Source organism: Cupressus sempervirens, chromosome 2 (genome assembly GCF_028749045.1).
Source record: "Cupressus sempervirens isolate cs-2001-9-10 chromosome 2, ASM2874904v1, whole genome shotgun sequence".
Classification (NCBI taxonomy): Eukaryota; Viridiplantae; Streptophyta; class Pinopsida; order Cupressales; family Cupressaceae; genus Cupressus; species Cupressus sempervirens.
In genome coordinates, this window is record NC_143119.1 from 305,025,933 (window position 1) to 305,047,491 (window position 21,559).

A 21,559-nucleotide genomic window follows, 5' to 3' on the forward strand; every position below is an offset into this window, starting at 1 on the left:
GTATAGCTTTATAGTTGGCCTCGATGTCTAAATAGGTATGTTGAACATGGGAATTAGCTACCCCTAGACATGTTTGTTCCTATCATTGGGTTATTCAAAAACTATACATTCAAGAGCCAACATCAATGTTGTTAGGGTTGAATGGGTGGAAGCAATTCATATTTCTCAATGAATTCCTTGTGAACTCTAATGATAATGGACAGTGCATGATCCCACATGGTTATTGCTGCATCCAAAATATGATTTTGCAAGTACAATCTCTTAGCTAGATCAATTAAATTATCTATCTCTAAAAGATTTTAATCTTTTGTGATAAGTTCTTGGGCTGATTTCATCTCCCTCTACATGAACTCTTGATGATGTATCATCATTTCTTGAATAGAGATCAATTTAGATCTCATATTTTTTTCAGCTACCTGAATCTTGGCCAATGTGCCTTGAGCATTCAATAAATTATTGTACTGATCAATGCTTGATCCTATTGACTCTGAAACAATATTATTGGATCTCTTCATCTCATCTTGAATTTGGTTAATTTATTCCTGGATATCGTTTGTGAATCTTGGCACATTTGACAAAATGTTGCAAAAATGTTGTACCTTTTGAATTAGTTCTATCATTACTTGTATTCACTCTTGCAATGGTTATGGAAAAATTTTCTACAACCTTATTCTTGAATATTCTTGTATACCAATCCATCAATTTTTCATTTGATTCCATATTACCAGCATTGACTTGATCAACTATATTTACAAGCTGGTCTTTCGTCACCATCTTCCATTATTGATCCACTGTCATACGTGGCACACTATTCAATCTACTTGATTAGTAGAATTTTTGAGCTATAACCCTCATTGAAAATTCAATTATTGGATAAGAAATGTTTGCAATTGACAAACCTCATCCATTCCACTTGGCTCCTATGTTTGCCTCAATTTCCTCTCAACTCAAGAAACACATGGTTTTATTTTTGTCTAAGGTTGGATAACTTGTAACCCTATGAATCATTTTCTTCATGTTCTCCATGGGTCCATCCTATAACTGATACATCATACAATGGCTTGTACTCAAAACAATTTTAATCCATTCAATCTCAAAATTTCTTGGGAATTCTAGGTCATGAATTAACCCTTTCCTTTCAACAGATTTGAATTCATCTTTCACGATACCACTTCTCCAATTTTATACATGTAACAATTTCTAACATCATAAATCATAACAACTTTAAGTCATATCGAGAATAGTGTACCCATTGAATCTCCTTTCATCGTGATCTCTGGAATAGCATGAAACTTTGGTGGAGGATAAGAGTCACTCTTCACCAATTGGATTCTACTAACCTCTTGACTCATTCCAATAGTTTATGAAACTATAATGTTTTTTGTTAGGGTTTGGATTTCTTTTGTACTCCTCTTTCTCTTTTGAATTACTTGGTACTATTTAGATCTTCACCCATTCAATATTATCATCCAAATCAGTTAATTTGAAATCTTTTTCTAGTTTCTCAAATCATTAAATTGCTCTGTGCTTTTGAAATTTTTATGTAAGGTATGAGACAACATCTTTAAAATTTTATATATACCTCCTTTTGATCAATTTAGGGTCTCCATTAATTTTGTGTACTCAGGTAGGTGCAAGCCAGTTGTCTTAATCGATATTGATGACTTTTAGCTAGATCTTTACTTTAAAACTCAATTTCTTCCATATGACTCAGTCTTTACCATTTCAACACTAAAGTTCTTGGTCTATGTTGCAATTCTTGGTCAACATCGATAGTTTTACTGACACTTGCCAACCTTTCATAAATTTTTTCTTATGCATCTTTATTCTGCAAATATGAACTTTGACACATTTCATGTAAGGAATTGATGTATGATATATCAATTGGATATAAAGTTCCATACATACCTTTATTTCTTTGTTTTAGATACATGATCACCTTCTCTATTGGATTGGGTGACCTTAGCTCCATTTCCTCCATTATTACCATTTGCTGCTCTCTTTTTCCATTTTTGATTCATTTGTTTCCTAAGTATTCAATGTCCACTTTTCTTTTGCCTTTGTTTTTTATCTAATTTGTTGAATGTACTTGAGTCCTACAATTCTTTCTTAGATATCTAAACTTGTGACATTTGGAGCATGCATTGTAGGTGTATAATTCTTCCTCTAATTTGTCTGGTAAGGTTTTTTCTATGATCTGCATTCATATTCTCTATGCCCATACTTTTGACAGTCATAACAATATCTTTCAAATCTAGTTGTAGTAGATGCATTCCTTAGTCTTGACCTACACTCATGTATTTGATGCCTTAGTTTCTTTTAGTAAAAATAGTAACTAGTAAACTTAGATTTAGAATTTTGCATACCATATTTGCTTCAACAAATATTTGCAGTATGACCAAGTTTTCCACAATGATAGCATGTTGTTTTTTCCTTTGATTTTTCATTCCTCGGTTCTTCATTCCTAAATTATTCTCCTTGCTCAGTGCAAGGATGTCATGACCCATTAGAACAACTAGATGACTTCATAAGTTCTTCAAAATACTTCATTGCCATTTTAGGTTTGTTGAATCTCCCCATAGATTATTTCTTAGTTTTTAGTTCATTCTTTAGTATGTCCCTTTGTGATTTGAGATTTTTAATTTCCACATTCTTGTGATTTAATTTAATTTTTCCAAGCATAAGTTGATTCATAATGTCTAGTTGTGTTTTTGTGATTTTAAACATGTCTAATATCCTTTCTTCAAGGCCGGTAGCCATTACCCTTTTTTCTTCTTCAACCATAGTCTTATCTTCTTCAACTTTCTTATTTTGTTTAGTCACTTCACATAATCTTACTAATTGGATTTCATGTTCTATGTTCAATCCTCTTATTTCTCCATTCAGAATTTTATTCTTTTCAAGTAAATCTATAGATGCCTTATCATATGGATTAATTGATTCAAATAGTCCTTTAGTCTCAACTTCATCACAGGAAGTTTTTTTCATTTGGATAGAAATTTCCTTCCTCCTTTTTAGGGAATCCTTCACATCTTGTCTTGCTTTCTCAAATTTTTATAGTATGAGTTGGATGTCAAACACCTGATTGTCAACAACCTTGTCTAATTTGAAAGCCTCTATCTCCAAGATCTAATCTCCAAGTGTTTCATTTTCTCTTAGAGAATGAATGCTCTAATACCAATTGTCGATTGATGGAGTTACTAACAAGATAAGCAAGATACTAGCATGAATCATAATCTTAAACACTTAAAAAATTTCACCAATTTATTCACATCTATTAGTAAACTTGTGGATGTATAACCTATAATGATAACTTGTTGTAAAATGTGATCACATGCATGAAAATAAACACATAACACAATATTTTTTACCCAAAAACCCTAAAAGGTAAAGGAAAAATTGGGGTGGGGATGACACTCACAAATCTTCACTACTACAATATTAAAGTTAACATGTTATGGTTACAATGTTTGATCATAATATACAATCTACCCTATGAGGGGTCTGTACTATTAAAATCTTAAGAGACTTCTAGGTCTCACCTTCTTAGAGGATTGAACACTTACAAAAAAGTAAGGATGTTGTTAGGATATTTACTAAGATTTCTTAAGACCACTTTGTTAAGATATTTAGCTTGATTCAAGTCACTTAGAATTGATTCAGTACCCGACTCTCGCTATGCTCTATAAGCTGATTTCAAGTATTCTCCTTGCTAACTAATCCTCTCCTCTAATATGATAATATTTGTCTTCCCCTTCATTGACTTCTGATCTAATCTTGATCTTTCACTTTATTTTTCATCACCTTATCATGCTCATCACACTCTCACTTTCTCTAATTTAGGTTAATATTTTCTCTTTTTAAAGAGTTCCATAAAGATTTTTCTAGATGCTTCCAAGATTAGCTTCTCCATCTCAATCATTGATCACAAAACATAAAGAGCTATGATCCACGTCATTAACGTGTTAAAATATCTGTAACAACCTCTACAAACAATAAATGTTCTTTCCATGTTGGCTTGAATTTATTTTACCTCAAAATATGTTCCATTCTTGAATTTTATGTAAATTTTGCATTGCTTGGGATTTATGGTTTTATGATGTTCGGTATCGATGTTGCTCAATATTGGTGTTGGTTGGTCTGTATTGTGCCTGGCACATACTATGTGATTTGTCACTTGTATGTTTGAAACTTTCTCAATCGTTGTTGAGCTTGGCTCATATAAAAAATACTCGGTGACCATACACTTACTTAGCTCCTATAGAGCTTAGTACATACTTGCTTATGTACAGGACTTGGCCTATGTAGAGTAGCTTGGTCGTAGTGATGATTGTTTGACTCTATGTTGTAAATGACTAAGTGTTTGACACTCATAGACAACAATAGGTAGAGATACCAAAAAAGACTCCCTATGAATTACGGTTTGGACATGCACCTTCAGTAAAATATTTTAGAATTTTTGGAAGTAATTGTTAAATAAAGAGAGATGATAATATTGGTAATTGTTCAGTGTCCAAATGTGAAATTGGATTAAAATTTTGGAGGTAAAGAAAGAATGTTAGATTATATTTCTAATGAAGAAGAAGACAATCCTAAACTTGTTAGAGAAAATATTGAAGTTTTCTTTGATACTAACAATGATTTTCAAAATGATGTTCAAATTGTTGAACAAAGAGAAGAAGTAAGAGTTGAAATAGAAACTCTTACATCAAATAAGAATTTGATAAAGAATCACCTTAAGAATCAGATTATTGGAAGTAAAGATCACAAAGAAGTTATGACAAGAAATAGAGTACATGAGGAATTATGTTGGATTTCTCAAGTTGAACCAAAGAGTGCAAATGAGGCATGCAAGGATGATCATTGGACTCAAGCAATGAAGGGAGAACTAGATTAGATTGTGAAGAAAGAGACATGGGAATCAATTCCTAGACCTAAAGACAAGAATATTATAGGAACTAAATGGGTATTCAAAAATAAGATGAATGAACAAGGTGAGATTTGAGGAATAAAAAAAGATTGGTATACAAAGGATATTCACGAAAAGAAGGCATAGATTATGAGGAAACATTTTCCTCTATTGCCAGACTTGAAGTAGTAAGAATGTTATTGGCTTATGCAGCAAGTAAGAAGTTTAATGTTTATTAGATGGATGTAAAGTCAACATTTCTAAATGGAGAATTTGAAGAAGAAGTTTACATTGAGAAGCCTAAAGGATTTCCTCTGATAGAAGAAAAGGACATGGTATGAAGATTGAATAAAGAATTATATAGTCTAAAGTAAGCACCTAGAAGTTGGTATGCAAGGTTGGACAAGTATTTGGAAAAATTGGGATTTGCTAAAGGTATGACAAATAGTAATTTGTATTTGAAAGAAATTGAGAATGAATTGCTAATCATTGTGATATTTGTTGATGACATAATATTTGGAGGTAATTATGAGCAAGCAATAAATTTTCTAATGAAATGAATAATGAGTTCGAGATGAGTATGATTGGTGAGATGAAATTTTTCTTGGGTCTACAGATTGTATAGAATAGTGATGGCATTTTCTTATCAGATGAAAAGTATTTGAAAGACTTGTTGAAAAGATTTGGCTTGGAAAGTTGTAAGCCTATTTTTACACCTATGATAACTTGTCACAAGTTATCTTTCAAAGATGAGACAACAAAAATTGAGAAAAAGAAGTATAGATCTATGATTGGAAGTTTTCAATATCTGACTCACACCAATCAAGATATAGAAAATGCAGTTTAGATACCAAAAATATTTTAAGCTGATCCTAATGAATCACATTATGTAGCAGTAAAAAGGATATTCAAATATTTAAAGGGTACACCTAATTTTTTACTATGGTATGGCAGATCAAGTGATTTTACTTTGTGTGCATATACTAATGCAGATTGGGAAGTCAGTATGAATGACATAAAGAGCACTAGTGGTAGAACATTTTTCCTTGGAGGAAGATTAGTTTCTTGGTTAAGCAAGAAATGAAATTGTATCCCATAGAGTACAACATAAGCAGAGTATGTAGTAGCAACAAGCAATTGTAATCATATCATGTGAATGAAGCAGATGTTGAAAGAAATTGAGATGGAGTTTTAAGAACATGTTATCATATATTATGATAACACAAGTATAGTGAGTATATAGAAGAATCATGTGTTACATTCTAATACTAAGCATATATCTCTTAAGTATCATGTTTTGTGAGAGAAAGTTGTAGATAAAGAGATCATATTAGAGTATGTAAGTGTAAAAGAAAAGATTGTACATACCCTTACAAAGAATTTTTTTAAAGATAAATTTGAGTATTTGTGAGGTATACTTGGGATTATGCCCTTGCTTACTTCTACGTAAATGATGTAGAAAGTGCATCAGTCTAGTGGTATAGAGAACTACTATTTATTTGAACTAAATGTTAATGCTCCCCATATGGGAGAGTATCTATGATGAGAAGAGTCATCAAGGACTCTTGGTAGTTAGAATAGAACAATGTCTTTGGACACTTGAGCTAATTAAAGACTTGGAGAAGATGATTGACATAATGAAGCCTTTTTTATTATTGTCAATGGGGGAGAATTATTCATGAAAAGAATCCTCTAGTACAATAGGGGAGAAAGTACATCTTCTAATAGCATGTGGGAGAAGTATGTATGGGGAAGAATTATTCATGTATTTATTGATGTCAATGAGGAGAGACATTGAATGGGGCAAAGTTGTGAACAATTGATTTCCATCAATGTAAGAATAAGGAAGAATATAGAGTAGTGTTCCTATGAGTTTCATATTTGATTGATGAAGATGGTTTGAAAAGAAGAGTGCAACAACATTAGCAAAGAAGTTTGATTTGGTATTCTTGGAACTTAGATGTTTTTCATCTATGTTGCCATCAATGCCAAAGAAGGAGTTTGTTAGCATGAATTTTGATTGTATTCCTTTAGGGGAGTATCCTAAGCATTGGAGAGACTATTTATGATTGGCATGTTGCATTAATGATAGTGTTTGTCATTAATGTCAACATAGTATTATTTTTGTGAAGATTGGTAGAGTAGAAGGTACATAACAAGGTTGTACCAAATTTCTATTTCTCATGAGGTAAAGCACAGTTAATGATGTATTCTACACTGTGTGGTTAAATGCACATAGACAGAGTTGAAGACATGTGGACGTTATTCAAATTTATAGAAGATAATAAGCAAATAGAGTATTTGATAACTGGTTTCTGATGATTGATTTGTGTTTATCTCTTAACTAAGAAAGAATTTGGATACACACAGTTAGACTATGACACTAGATAGCCTGATGATGATGTTAGCAAGTGCACAAGGTCAGATGTTACACATACGAGAATTTGTGAGGACTGTGAGCCTAAAATGTTGTGTAATTATAAAATAATTGTTTATCTTCAAGAGGTCCTATTATAATTAATTGGGAAAGCCTCAAGGCCAACTGAAAGATATATTTTGAGGATCTGGTATAAATGAATTTTATTTTCCTTATGGTAAAAAGTAGGATTGATGTATAGAGTGTGAATTGTGCAAGTAATATATGAAATTGGATAAGAGATTCAAGGGATTATTTGGATGAAAGCTTAGTGATTTGGTATTGAGATCAGAAGAGGATAAGTTGAGTAAAGAGGATAGAGGAGCTAAAGATATTCAATTTATATTATTTTGCAAGGAATAATACATAGATTGGTTGGAAATTGATTTTAGTGGTCTTGCCCTTGAATATATTTAGATAATGGGTTCATCTGCCTTCTACAACTCTTAACAAGGTTGGCACAACTCCTAACAAGGTTGGAATTTCCTAATAGGTATTCAAAGTGTCCTAACAGGTATGATATGTACGAAATGCATTTCATTGGCTCCTAATAGAGTCCACCCTCTTACAAGGAACATTTATATTGGTAAATCATTTTGTGGGTATCATTCCCAATAGGGTTTTCCCTCTAATCAAGGGTTTCCCTAGTTAACATATATGGTCTTATTGTGTATGTATATCTTCTTATGGTTTCTGATTATATTATGCACATAATTAAGGATTAACAAGGTTGATAAGTGTTTTAATAGTTGGATAGTTGATTCACCCCCTTGGTTATTTTGGTGGAATTTACTTTCTAACAAGTTCTTGATGTTAATTAGTTTGATACTTAATTCGTTCTTAGGAGTTACCTAATTTTGTGTTAAGAACAAGGGCAAAATGAAAAATGATGGTTGTGACTGATCATTTAAGAGGTTGTAAAAAAAGTAAATTATTTGATCCTAGTAGAAACAACAAAATTATTGTTGATAGTGAGGGAATGAGTTTTAGAACTGGGCTTCGGAAGGATTCAATTATTTTCAATGCTGAAGATTTATGGGTGAAGAATGAAAATAGAAATTACATTTTAGTTCATGTCAAATGTTCATAAGTACTTATGAAATGTCTTATTAGCACCTTAGGTCTCTCATCCAAGAGAATTTTTTTCTATTTTCACCTCCATTCAACCCATCACATACAACTGATTTGAGAAAATTTCAATAAGCTATTTCCTTTATAAGGGGTTAACACACTAACATTGTAGGGTGAAAAATTTATGTTATTGTCATTTTTCTAGTTTGAAAATTCACTTTTCTTCCCTTTGAAAAATAGATAAGCCTTCCTACATTAAATTACTTTCTCTATTTTGCAATGCCCCCTTTTTCCCCCTTGCAGAATAGCACCAACCATTGGATTTAAAGCTTCTCTTCATCAATAGTGGTGTTTTAATCACTCATTGGGGGATCTTTTATTACCTCTTAGTTTTTCATTAAAATATGAAGGATCTTCATTGATGGTCCATATTTTTTATGGAAAAGATCTAATCTTTTTCATCTTGGTGGATTAACACTACATGCTATCTCATCCTACATTTTTTGACAACGACGCACTTTGGTTGCTTGCATCCACAACACTTTTCCAAGGAATTTTTATATATTATTGGATGACTTTTGGGACCTTTTTTCATGGTGTTGATGTATCTCCATGCCTCTTTATTTCTTGTAAGGATCTGATTCCTCTTGGATTTGATCTTTCAAATAGCTAGGTACATTCATTTTGGTCTCTTCTTGTTACTTCATAGGAGCAAGTTGTTTCAAAGGTCATATTTCATTTTGATATCCATTATTTCTCTCTAAAACTCTCAAATTTGGTCTAGTTGGGGTTTGAACTTCATGTAAACATTTGAGTTATGCTTGAACTCTTTCAAAAACAATCTTGTATCTAATTTATGGGTTCTTCTCTTTTGGCATTTTGCAACAACAATATGCTTTGTAAATGTATTCCTTTTCCTTCCATTAATCAAACCTCTCTATTATTTACCTCTTCTTTCCATTCATTAATTTGTGCATGTCTATTGCCTTATTTTGAATGATTCTTTTCTATTAAATCGGGTTTGTATGTTGTGTTTAACTTGTTGATAATCAGTGCATAGTGAAAATATCTTTCCTTTCAGCATTTCATCATCTTCAAACCTGAAAGTGGTTTCTTTGAAGGATAAATTAGAGTTAAGATCTATGTATTGGAGTATTTCATTTATTTTTATTGCATCCATAGGTAGTTTAAGTAACCATATTTCAATCTGGTGTATCACTTCATTTCATTTCAACATTCCTCCTCCCTTTTTCTCTCAAGTCTTAGTTTAGATGTATCCTAATTGTAAGGAAGTTGGCCTTCTCCATAGATTCAACCTCAAAGAAAAAGTCCCACACTTAGAGGTTGTTTCCATGTTACACAAGGTTACCCAGGGGAAACAAATTGGGTAGAGGTGCATACTTTTGTGTCAACAGTTTTTGGCACGCTCGATGGGACCAACAGATTTAGCTACATAAGTTTGATGGTATCCATTTCAATCTTATTTATTAAGAATTGATATCATTCATTGGAGGCATTCCATCAAACACTATGGCAACTCTAAGTGCAGATCTAGTGGTTACAATAAGACCCAGTGCTGGTATGTAAAGTTCATTCTTGATCTTTTGTGATTTTTAAGGTTTTTCATGAATTTGAAATTTTTATGAATTTCTAACCATGGAACCATTTGATAGAAACAACTATTATGTCCCACTATATCATGAAAATTTTATTCCCTAGCCCTCATATTATCATTTTCAATCTTAGCCTCAAGTTGATTATAGCCAATCTGCTCAAATTATTACTACCCTCCTACCTCTACTCAACTACTCCCAACATCCCCTTATAAAAAGATTAGAGATATGATGTTGGAGTTCCAAAGGAAGATTGAGTGGAAGTTTTATGAAAAGAGTGGGTGAATGGGCATGTGGTTTCATGAAAAAGATGAACATTTGTTGGCCTATGATAGACAGCTTGATGAGATTGAGAGGTGGCAAAACCTAGAGAGATAGCAAGAAGAGATGGAATACTAGGCCTATCTCCAACAACAAGAAGAAAAGAGGGAAAGATAACATAGAAAACTTGATGATAATGTTGCAAGACAACTTGTTACAGCTAAAGAGGAGGAAACGAGGCTCAAGATGACTCATTTTCACTTCAAGGAAGCAAAGGCATCCGTTTCTTCAAGATTTTCCATTCAAAGCTTCAAGAGGACCTATCCATCATAAGAGCCTACTATTGTAACTTCTCCACTCCTTATGCAAAAATGATGGTTCTATGATCCTTCCACACCTATTACTATTTCACTCTTTGAGGGTGTACCAGTTGTATGGACTCCTGATGGTCCAAACAAGTCATTTTGGGAGAGTGAAGAAGAGCCCAAAAAAATTCCATGGGAGGAGTTTCAACCTACTAAGGAGGACAAGGAGGTGGATATTTAAAAAAAGAGAGAGAGGATTTGATCCTCTTATGTGAAGAGATTCCCTCTTTTGTTGAGGACGAAGAAGAAGACAAAGTTCTTCATTTTCTTGAGGAAGAAATGATGGATTTTAAGACTTTACAAGAAAATAAGGTTTTATTATAAGAAGAGGAAGATAAAAATCAATTATTGCAAAAAATAGTACTCCATGATATGGAGGATGAAAAAGAGAGCCTCAAGGATAGTTCTGTCCTTGAGGAAGAATATGCTAATATGCATAAGGTTATTTATTTTAAATGTATGCATATTAACGCAACATAACAAGAAGAGTCTGATGAAGACAATTTTTGGGATGAGCTAGAAATGTTTTTCTCATCCATGGACATCAAGTGATCTACTCTTTCATTAGATTCGCATGAGTTGTACCAATAACAAGCAAAGATTAACACCATACCAGTAGCTCCAAGGAAGTGGTTTATAAACAACATAAAGTCAAGGTGGAGATTTTATCTTTGCAAGCTAAAGTAGAGCCACTTTTAGACCAATAGAATACTACCATTTTAGATTACATCAGAATGGTCAAGATTGATTTCCTAGACTCAGAGCCATCAAGAGAATACCCCATAAGGCATCTAGCTCTACAAAAAATCAGCATGTTGCCCATAGTCATGCTTACTTTTGAGCATGAGGGCGAGTTCCAAAAGAAGGAGAAAGTAATTCTTGCTCAAACTAACAATGTCCCAGTGTTGGAAACCTTCATTGTTTTTAGCATTAGGAAGGTATTCCATGCAATAGTATGTTTTTCATACTTTCTGATCCATTTGACTACCCACATACATGAAACAACAAATCAACTTGTGAGGAAGGCCAACTACTTCAACAAGTTAGTTAATGGCTTGTTTTGTTTCCTTATTTGTAAATAATTGTACATAGTATAGTAGGCATTTTAAAAATTTTAAGTACATGAGCACAACTATTCCCTCATAGAGATATAAATTTTTTTAGTTTTGTTGGTTGCATAATTTAGGGGAAGTTGCGGGTGGGTCAGTGCATTATTCTCTATTGGTGATTCCATTCTCAATGGATTGATTAAGGTTACTAGTTCATGCTTGGTAGGAAAGCATCCCATTGAGTCAAGAAAAATGTTGGTTTTTTTCCCCAATTCAGCCCATCACATATAAGTCATCTAAGAAAACTTTAATGGGTTATTTTCTTTACAAAGGATTAACATGCTAAAATTACAGGGTTGTGAAATAGAAAAGCCTTCCTATGTTAACCACGATTTCTATTTCAATATGCTACCTTTTCCCCTCTTATGGAATAGTACTATTTGTTAGATCTAAAGATTATCTTCATCAATGGTTTGTTTTAATCAGTCATTGGGGGTTCTTTTACTGCAACTTGGTTGTTCTTTCAAATATGAAGTATCTTCATCGACAGCCCACCTTTTTTATAGACAAGATCTGATATTTTTTATGTGGGTCAACTCTAGAGGTTTACACAGGTGGATCTTATTGGATTGGTGCATGGCTAGAAGCATAGTTGTAGAGAAATTCATAAAAACAAGTTGACATTTCTTGAAGCCATTATTATCACCATTAGCATAGTACATCTTCTTCAAGTGGCTGCATATTAAATTGTGAGGCATCTTCTACATAGTGAGCTTGGATCTATTTGGGTAGCAATGGGGAATTATGTTGGAGATTGTAAGAAATTTTCTCAAGTGGACCAAAGGACCCTCATGAAAGAATTATCCAATTTTATATTAAAATGGATAATGATAATGATATAATCAAAGAGTACATTTGAGGTTGGCTGTTAGAGAATTCATAGTCTTTTGTATTGAGAGATGTAGTATGTGACTTATCATAAATAAACTCTTCTATTTTCTACACAAAATGTGTAGTCATCATGTTACTTATTATGTAAACGTGAACATGTCACTTTTTGTAACTAGAGTTAGGATCTAGAGTTTTGATTCATATGAGTTAGAGTTAGAGTTAGTTTTTGAATGCATTCCAAATTCAAAATGCTAACTTTTTGAGTAGTTACACACCTAAAAATTTAGTTAAGCCATAATGGCTTATAAATTCATGAATAGTACATGTAATGGGATACTTTTTGGATTTTGGAAATAGTGGACACTTATGTTTTGATAGAAAGGAAATTTTTGGAAAGTGCATATAATTCTTTCTCTTGTAATCAACCAATTTTCTTATGTTCTTGGTGAAAAGAAAAATCTTGATGAAGTGCATTTTGTGTTCTCTTTTCTATAAAGTCTGAATTGTTTGGGTGTTGATTTTTTTGTAACTAATATTTTAATGGTATGGTGTAGATGTTAGTGAACCATTGAATCATCACTGGGCTAATTCTAGCCTTCAAGCGTAGTTCTTGATTATTCTTGTTATAAATTGAAGCTAATTTAGGAAGGCTTGAAAGTTGTTTGGTGCATTCATTTTCAATAGCTTTCTTCATATCTTTCTAAATTTGAATACATCTTTATTTGAAAATCAAAAATTACATTTTACAAGGGAGTTGCCCCTCTAAACATAGAGGAAGGTCATATACCAAGGGCCTATCCAACTGTTGGAGAAATTAATTTTCCACACATTCCATTGGGCTAAATCATATACTTTCCAAGTGACAAATCCATTAACCAATAGTTTTTTTGCAACTCTACTAGGGAACTAAACAAGAAAGATTGGAAATCACCTATGATGAAGCAAGATGGTGCTAGCACATAGGAACATGTTTCCAAGTCTCCAACTAAATCTTGGTTTCTAGGATATATGAGGATATTATTTCAGATATGAACACTCTAGCCTAGAAGTGTAGACAAAGTACTCAACAATATCATCAGGTGAATTGGGTTCTAGATGAAGAAGAAGAATTCAAAGAAATCTTGTGAAAAGCTCCTATCGGTCAAAACATTATGCTCATTGAGAGAATAGTTTCTATTCCAAGAAGGAATAGGTAAAATCTTGGTCACATTAAAGATTGAGCTAACAATAATCAGTAAGATGGATGATAAAAGGTACCTTCCTTGGAATAAAGGTTGGTGACTATATTTCAAAGATTGGATATTGGCGACTCTATTAGAAAGCTTGAATTTAGAATCATGGTTTGGTACAAAGGAAAAGTTGAAAGTGATATTGATGCTGATAGTAAAGATAAATATTTTTCATATCTAAAGAAGTAGACTCTTGATGAACCCATATAGGTTGATTTCTTGAAGATTTTTTATGGTGTCTTACGACTTGATCCAAAAAAGATCATCCATATTTACTTCAAAATCTATAAAATATAGATGAAGAAGACGGTAAAGATAACCAATTTTTCTCTCACAAGCAAAGGTCATTGTTAGAAATAAGTTCTACATATGAGCATAAATAAGAATTTTTTCAAAAGTATGATTCATGTGAATCAACGTTGGATGTTGTTGATCAAGAAAACATATCAACATCTACACCAGTTGCTAAATAGAATCATAATTCTGGTGATCATGATCAAGTTTAGTTTTTGAAAAGCTTCTATTGTAATTGAAGACTTGATCCTACTAAGCTACACCTTTCATTGCTTCAAAAATTTCTGAAAATTGAATAGGAATCTGAAGGTGCAAATCATTTCCTTACTAATGGAATACCTTGTGAGAAGAATATTTAAAGATATTTATCAAAAGGTGCATACCTAGAAGATGATCAAGAAGAAGTGAGTTAAATGGAGAAATAAGTATATATAAGTCATTCAGGAATTTAAAATCAAGGATCTTGGTGAAGAGGCATCGAAGTCTTTACATACATGCTTGCACCCACATTTCTAAAAGAATGATGAAGAGAGAGTGTCAGAAGGTGATCTTAGGTGGTGATTATTCCAATTTGGTGTCTTAATGCTTTGAATGATGACTTCCTATGTAGAGAAGATCTTCCCATTCATCCATCATTGTTCATCAAAGAGGAGACAAATATTGATATAAGTCAAGGTATGACCTCATGTATTTATTCATCTAGCATGTTGCTAAGAAATGGAAATCATGATGATCTTGCAAAAGTCAAGGAAAATAATCTTCCATTATAGTTGTTTCAAATTATAGATCATGGCATCAAAAATCAATCTCTAGATATGAATGATGCTAATATCAAGATCGAGGTGATTTTAGAAAGGATCCATTCTATGTCTATGAGTAAAGATATTGAAGACCATCTAAAGGAATTTGATCAAGAAACTCTGAGTGTTGATAAACTTGAGGAGGTTCAAGATAATGCCCAAAGCTATTCAACATTACATCTTGATCAATGTTCTAATGCTTTAGGAAGTGAATCCCTTTGTAATACCTCTCAAGTTATTTATCATGATTATGATTCATCATTTATGAAGGTACATACATCCAAAGAGTTGTTTAATCCTCGAGGTACTATACAAATTGAAAAGGATCATGTTATGGATAATGACATGAACTCCCTACATAAATTTTCAAAGGGATCAAAAGTTCATGAGGTATTTTCAAATCATGAAATTGAGAGATATGAAGAGGAAGTAGAAGGGAACCCTACCCTCTCCAACCCACAATCAAAATGTGAAGAAAGGGATCATATCCCTAGCTCCCATGATTGTGAATCTCAAATAATGTAGGTCATATGAAAGGATGGTGTATTTTCAAATCCAAATCACTTTTTAGAAGGTCCAACAAGGATAATAAAAATTTAAAAAGGAGACCTACGTGTATCAGAAAAGAATCAAGGGCTTCATGATGACCTATCATGAGAAATTCAAGAAGAGGGATTTCCACATGGAGGAAAATGTTAGAATTGTATTGAGAAGCTTAAAAATCTAGTCTTTCAACTCATCCAAAATGAATTCATCAATGGCATCATGTGACAGGAAGCAAAGTTGATTCTAAACTCAAATATTTTTGACAAGGCATGGTTGTTTAGATGCATTCCCTTATCCAAAGGAATGCAACATGTTGAGAATATCAAGCTTATTATTTGAGAAGCAAGCTTAAATTTGAATCATGAAGACTTGGGAGTTGCCACAGGTTAGCTCCCCATGTCATTTATTTTCCTTAGCGTATCAATGGATTTGTATGACTCATCAAGAGCTGAAGCTATTAGAGGTAGGGATTTCCCACCTTGTACATATGTTAGTGAGTAAATTGTTGTGCCTTTTCCTTGTTTTTGTTTAGCTTGTGTTCCTATTTTTGTCATACCTTGTCCTCTTTCATGTAATTATTTCCTTTTCATGTGACTTTATAGCCCTTATGATAAATAACTACTCTTGCTTAAGTCTAGGTTCGTTTAGCATCCTATACAATTCTTGTCTGTAGATAATCCTAGCTATTACCTTGATATTTTACCCAAAAATTTAAAAGAAGGTTAGTTTAGGAATGAGAATAAATTTAAATGAAAAATCCTGCTCTCTCCCCTAAATAAATTTTTTCTCTCCATGTACTAAAACTTTTCTCTCTCTATGTACTAAGAATTTTCTCTCTCTACATACTAAAAGTTTTCTCTCTCCACCAACCTTAACTTTTAGAAGGAACTTGGAGTTTGAATTTCAACTTGGCTCAATTGTGTACCATAACCTTAAAATTTTCTTGTAATCCTAACCCAAAAGTTTGAACTTGAATTCCAACTTTCAAATAATGACTGATTGGAAATAAAGTTAAAGGGCGTAATCTAAAAACTAGTTCTTGATGGAGGCTTTGGAAATCATGTATAGAGAGATTGAAAGTAACCCCAATACTTTGAATAGATTATAGAAATTTATTAAGGCACATTATGAAGACAACTTTCCGTTTCAGGCATGGATCAAGAGGCATGGTTGGAAAAAGCTTGATAGAAATTCACGAGTTAGTATATCTACAATGCTCTTGTAGATGTACACATAGGTGTTGTGAAGATGTGTTTTGGAGCTATATTTCCTTTAAGAAATGAGAATTAGCTTGAAAAAGTCACATGGTTGAAGATGATCATTTTCCCCTAAAAGAACCTATTGTTTGATAAATGTTTACATTGAAATATGATGTAGAAAGAGCCTTTTCACTAAGTATGTTGGCATTGTTTGGAAATCATTGATCATGCAATTTGTGCAATGAGACTAAGGATTGAATATGGAATCATGGACATAGTGTGAAAATGTACAAATAAATGTTAACCTCATAATGGTTTTTGACACTTGAGTGCCAATATACTTAACCACTTTCTATATTGGAGCTGAGTACACCATGTATGCCGAGCCACAACATGAGCTGAGTCAGGAAAGACTTCAGGTGCCGAGTGATCTTTAGGTGCCGAGTAGCCTTCAGGTGCCGAGTGAAGATCAGGTGCCGAGTAAAGTTCAAGTGTCGAATGACTCTAGGTGCCGAGCATGATACAAGGGCCGAGTGATATTTAAGTTTCAAGTCATAGATGATGCCAAGCAATATAGAAATGCAATAGGAGCTAAGTAAGCCAGTTTGATATTAGTGTCGAGCATCTGGAATCAGCAAGTGCCAAGTAACACAAAATGTACATATGAGTTTGTAACTTCATTGATTCATATCATGGCTGACATATGATGAATCTTGAAGAATTAAATGATAAGATCAAATATTTTGTATTTTCTATGCAATCTACATGCAGCCAATAAGAAAAATGGAGAAGGCATGCAACCAATAAGAAAAGTGCAAGGAATGAGTGGGAAGAAAAGATTCAATATGGATCGTAGATCCATACCTAACCCTAAGTCTTTGAATGTCTTTATAAGGAAGACAAAATATCATTAGAAAGAGAAGTGGATGTACAAGGGTGTGGAAGGAACACTATTTTAGAGTAAAGAGTATCAGATCTCAGAGGATCAAGATTAGAGAAAGCAAATCAAGTGCATGTATTTAGAAAATGAAGGATTGTAAGCTATCAAGTTTATTGTACCTAATACTCTCTAGCAATTGTATTAGAATGAAAAACCCTATGGTGATAGGTTAGCTTAATAGCTCTTTTGTAGATCCTTTAATAGGGTGACACTTCATGTAAAGTGTTTGTAAATCCTTTAACCAAGTCACTATTGATACAATGTAAAGCCTTTAACAGGCAGACCATCAGAAGGGGTTAAATATTATTACTGCAGTGATTTTGTGGGTATCATCCCCACCCTAGTTTTACCTTCTTATTTCTAGAGGGTTTCTGGGTTACCAAAATCTTAAGTGTTATGTGGTGATGCTTATATGTTTATCATAATTGTCTGACATGTTCATATGCATGCAATCTACTTTCAGTTAAAAAGTCTTAATGATCAAAATATAGTACTTCTAATTCACCCCCCTCTTAGAAGCATTCTTCCTATTTGAATATTCCAACAATTGGTATTAGAGCAAGGTTCTCAAAAGAAGAATTCTAACAACTTGGAGAAAAAGATCTAAAGATGGAAGTCTTCAAACTTGGGAAGATTATTGACAATCAAGTGATTGATGTGTAACTGGCTCTACATAAAGTAGAGGAAGCAAGGTAAGAATTGAGGAAATCCTTGAAGAAAAGGAAGGATATAGCCATAGCTGAAAATGATAGAAACTACAAGGAGATTGATATGACAAAATTGTGTGCCAATGGAGATAGCAAAGAGTTTGATGCAACAATAGTACAACTAATGGAGAAAAAAAAAGTTCAAGCAGAAGAGATAAGATCTCTCAAGATGGAACATGAATCACAGGCTATAATGCTATGTGAAATGACTAAACAAAAGAAAAGAGCAGTTGAGGACAAAGTCATGATAGAAAATGACAAAAGAAATCTTGCAAACAGACTTGAAGAAAAATGTACTAAATTAACAAGGATCTCAAACATGCAGATGGATACACTTGCCCAAATGATGAACCTTCATCATTAACTTAATATGAAAGATATTGAGATCTCTACTTTAAAGATGCAGAGTGAACAACTAAAGAATGAATTAAATAGAGAAAAAGAGGTAGCAGAGAATCTCAACAAGTCAAGTGAAGCCATCAAGTATTTTGAACAGTTGCTGAAATCCCCAAAATCCACCCATGATACATCATGACTTGGATACAATAGCACTAAAGTTGGAGAATCATCAAAGAATGTTGAGCAAAGAAGTGACAAAGGTAAGGATTCTAAAACCACTTGTCATTATTATAATAAAAAGGGACATACTGCTAATATTTGCAAGAGTAGAGATTCAATCAACCAAATACACCCAAGAACAAGAGTTATTGTCACAAGTGCAACATGCAAGGACATATAACACAAGATTGTAGATCCAATGTCACAAGGACTCAAAGATTTGAAGGACATTGTCATAATTGCAAGAAGTATGGACATAGAGCATTTGAATGCAGATCAAAGCCTATGTGGACATCAAATCAACCTGCAAAATCAAAAGGAAATGAAAATCACTATCATTGGGATTACAACACTAGGTATAGCTATCATTATTGTCAAGAATATGGACATACACCCCAGAATTGCATAAGAACACATTTCAAGGGAAACTATAAAAGATGGTTGAGCCAAACTACATGTTTCAATTGTCTGTCTGACTTGAAATGTGTAGTTCAATGGGATTAATGAGATATTATATTGTTTGGAAGAATGCACAAAATAGAGCTTGGAATGTTGATCGATGGACATGCGTATGAGAAAGAATGATATGTGCTTGATGTAATTCTTCTCACAAAAACTTTCACCCTTGTCTAAATTTTTGACCTAAAGGCAACATTGTGAAACATGGAAACAATATCCGAGTTGTGGGACTTGAACAATGATATTGAGTCTTCAAAGAAGGTCAACTTCCTTACTATTAGGATGCACCTGACTACTTCTTGAGAGGAAAAAGGGAGAAAGAAATATGTGAAAACTACCTAATCTAATCTAGAGGGGTGATACACCAAATCGTATGTTCAATCTTACCTCTGCCTAAGAAAGCACAATTTATCGATGTAATCTCAAAATATACAAATTCAATCCTTTCTTAACTCAACAACCATGTGTAGATTAGAAACCAAAATAATGCTTTAAGGAAGGAACTTCACTTCATATCATTCAAAGGTCAAATAGATACAATCATAATTGAAGAACTAAGGAAATAAATCAACATAAGGTAAGAAAGTATTGCACAATATATTAATGGAAGAAAGAGATACAATAGATAATCATATTAACTCAGAGACAAAGGAAATTATAGTAGGAGGGTATTCTATATGAATTATATAGAGTCAAAGAAAATATCGACCTTAGGAAGGGTTACAAAATTTTCTTTTATAACTCAAGCATAATTGAGAGAACTTCCACTACAAGCAAAAATCCAAGTATTACCATTAAGTTCGCAAAAAAAAATCACTACTGATCTCAAGAAGATTTGACTAGGATACATGTCCATATGTAGAAAATCATATCTTTCATGCAAATTTTGGCTTTGAAGAGATAGAAACAGCAGCCATAACCACATGGTTGAGTAGATTGATAACCCAAGGTGGTGGAATGAAATAAACTACATTTAACAGGCATAGTGAACACCAAAAGGTGTTTGTAGATGATCAAAGATCAGTTTGCCATTAAATAATTCCAAATTAGCTAACTCATTGGGTCAACTAAATTCAACCATCTAATTTTTTTGCATGACCCTATGTCCTCAAAACATCCTATCAGACCACCCAACCCTCTTTCTAACTACCACGTTAAGCCTCTTCATTTTATGCTTGCAACCTAGCAACTGCACTTAATCACCACTTCATGATAAATTTTAACCATAGCATTTGAAATTAGTAACTAGGTGATGATGGTTTCACACCTTTATCAATGCTTCATAGTTAAATCTTTTGATTATGTGGTTACCTCCATGACTATACGAAGAGGGCTATCTTAGTTTTTTTATGGCTTCGCTAGCCCTATTTTTAACTATGTTTCCACATACCATTCATTTCAAAACTTTGGGCCCAATTATACACATGTCTCTTCGTTTCTTCCCCACATTGGTTAAATTTCAGGCAATTTCAAAATGCAAGGAAGAAACAACCATTGATCAAACAAGATCAGACAGTGTTGCAAAATTGACCTTCTTCTATCCATTATATCCACATGTCCAACACTCGTATTCTCTCTTTAGCTAATCTTCAATTGGTAATACAACAAGCATTGATCTACTTCCAGATCAAAAATCATGATTGATTGCAAGCCTTTGAGACACTTCTTCCTTCAATGCTCCACGAACTCCTAAAATGTAAACACTTGTCCACTATGCGACATCATTATTGAACGCACCATAAATCTTTTGGACTTAGGGAAAACATGTGACAAAAGCATGATTTATTATATAAAAGAAAGAGATTTGGGGAAACATTTAAAGTAAATGAACCTAACAAGGGGACCCAACTTAAGTGATGCATGGGTAATTTGACCCTTCAAAAAAAGGTACTATAAAATTATATGATCGAAGGGGGGAACTAGGGTTTGAGGCATACTCTTAGCACACTATGCAATCTTAGTGTGAATAGATATCCCTGATCAAATTTTAATAATGGAAATAAAGAAAATAAAGAGTGGGCGGCTAAAATGGCTAACACTTCTGGTGACTCAGAGGGGATGCTAGCCTACTAAGCATAGGATCAATTGCCCTAAGAACTCCATTGGGTTATAGAGTCACAAAAAATGATCCATTCCCTACAAAAAAAATTGCAACCTCTGCAACTACAAAACTTCAAAACCTTGCTATCTCATAGAAACAACCTATTCTCACATACTTATTGAAAACTAAGCAACTACTCTATTATGTATAG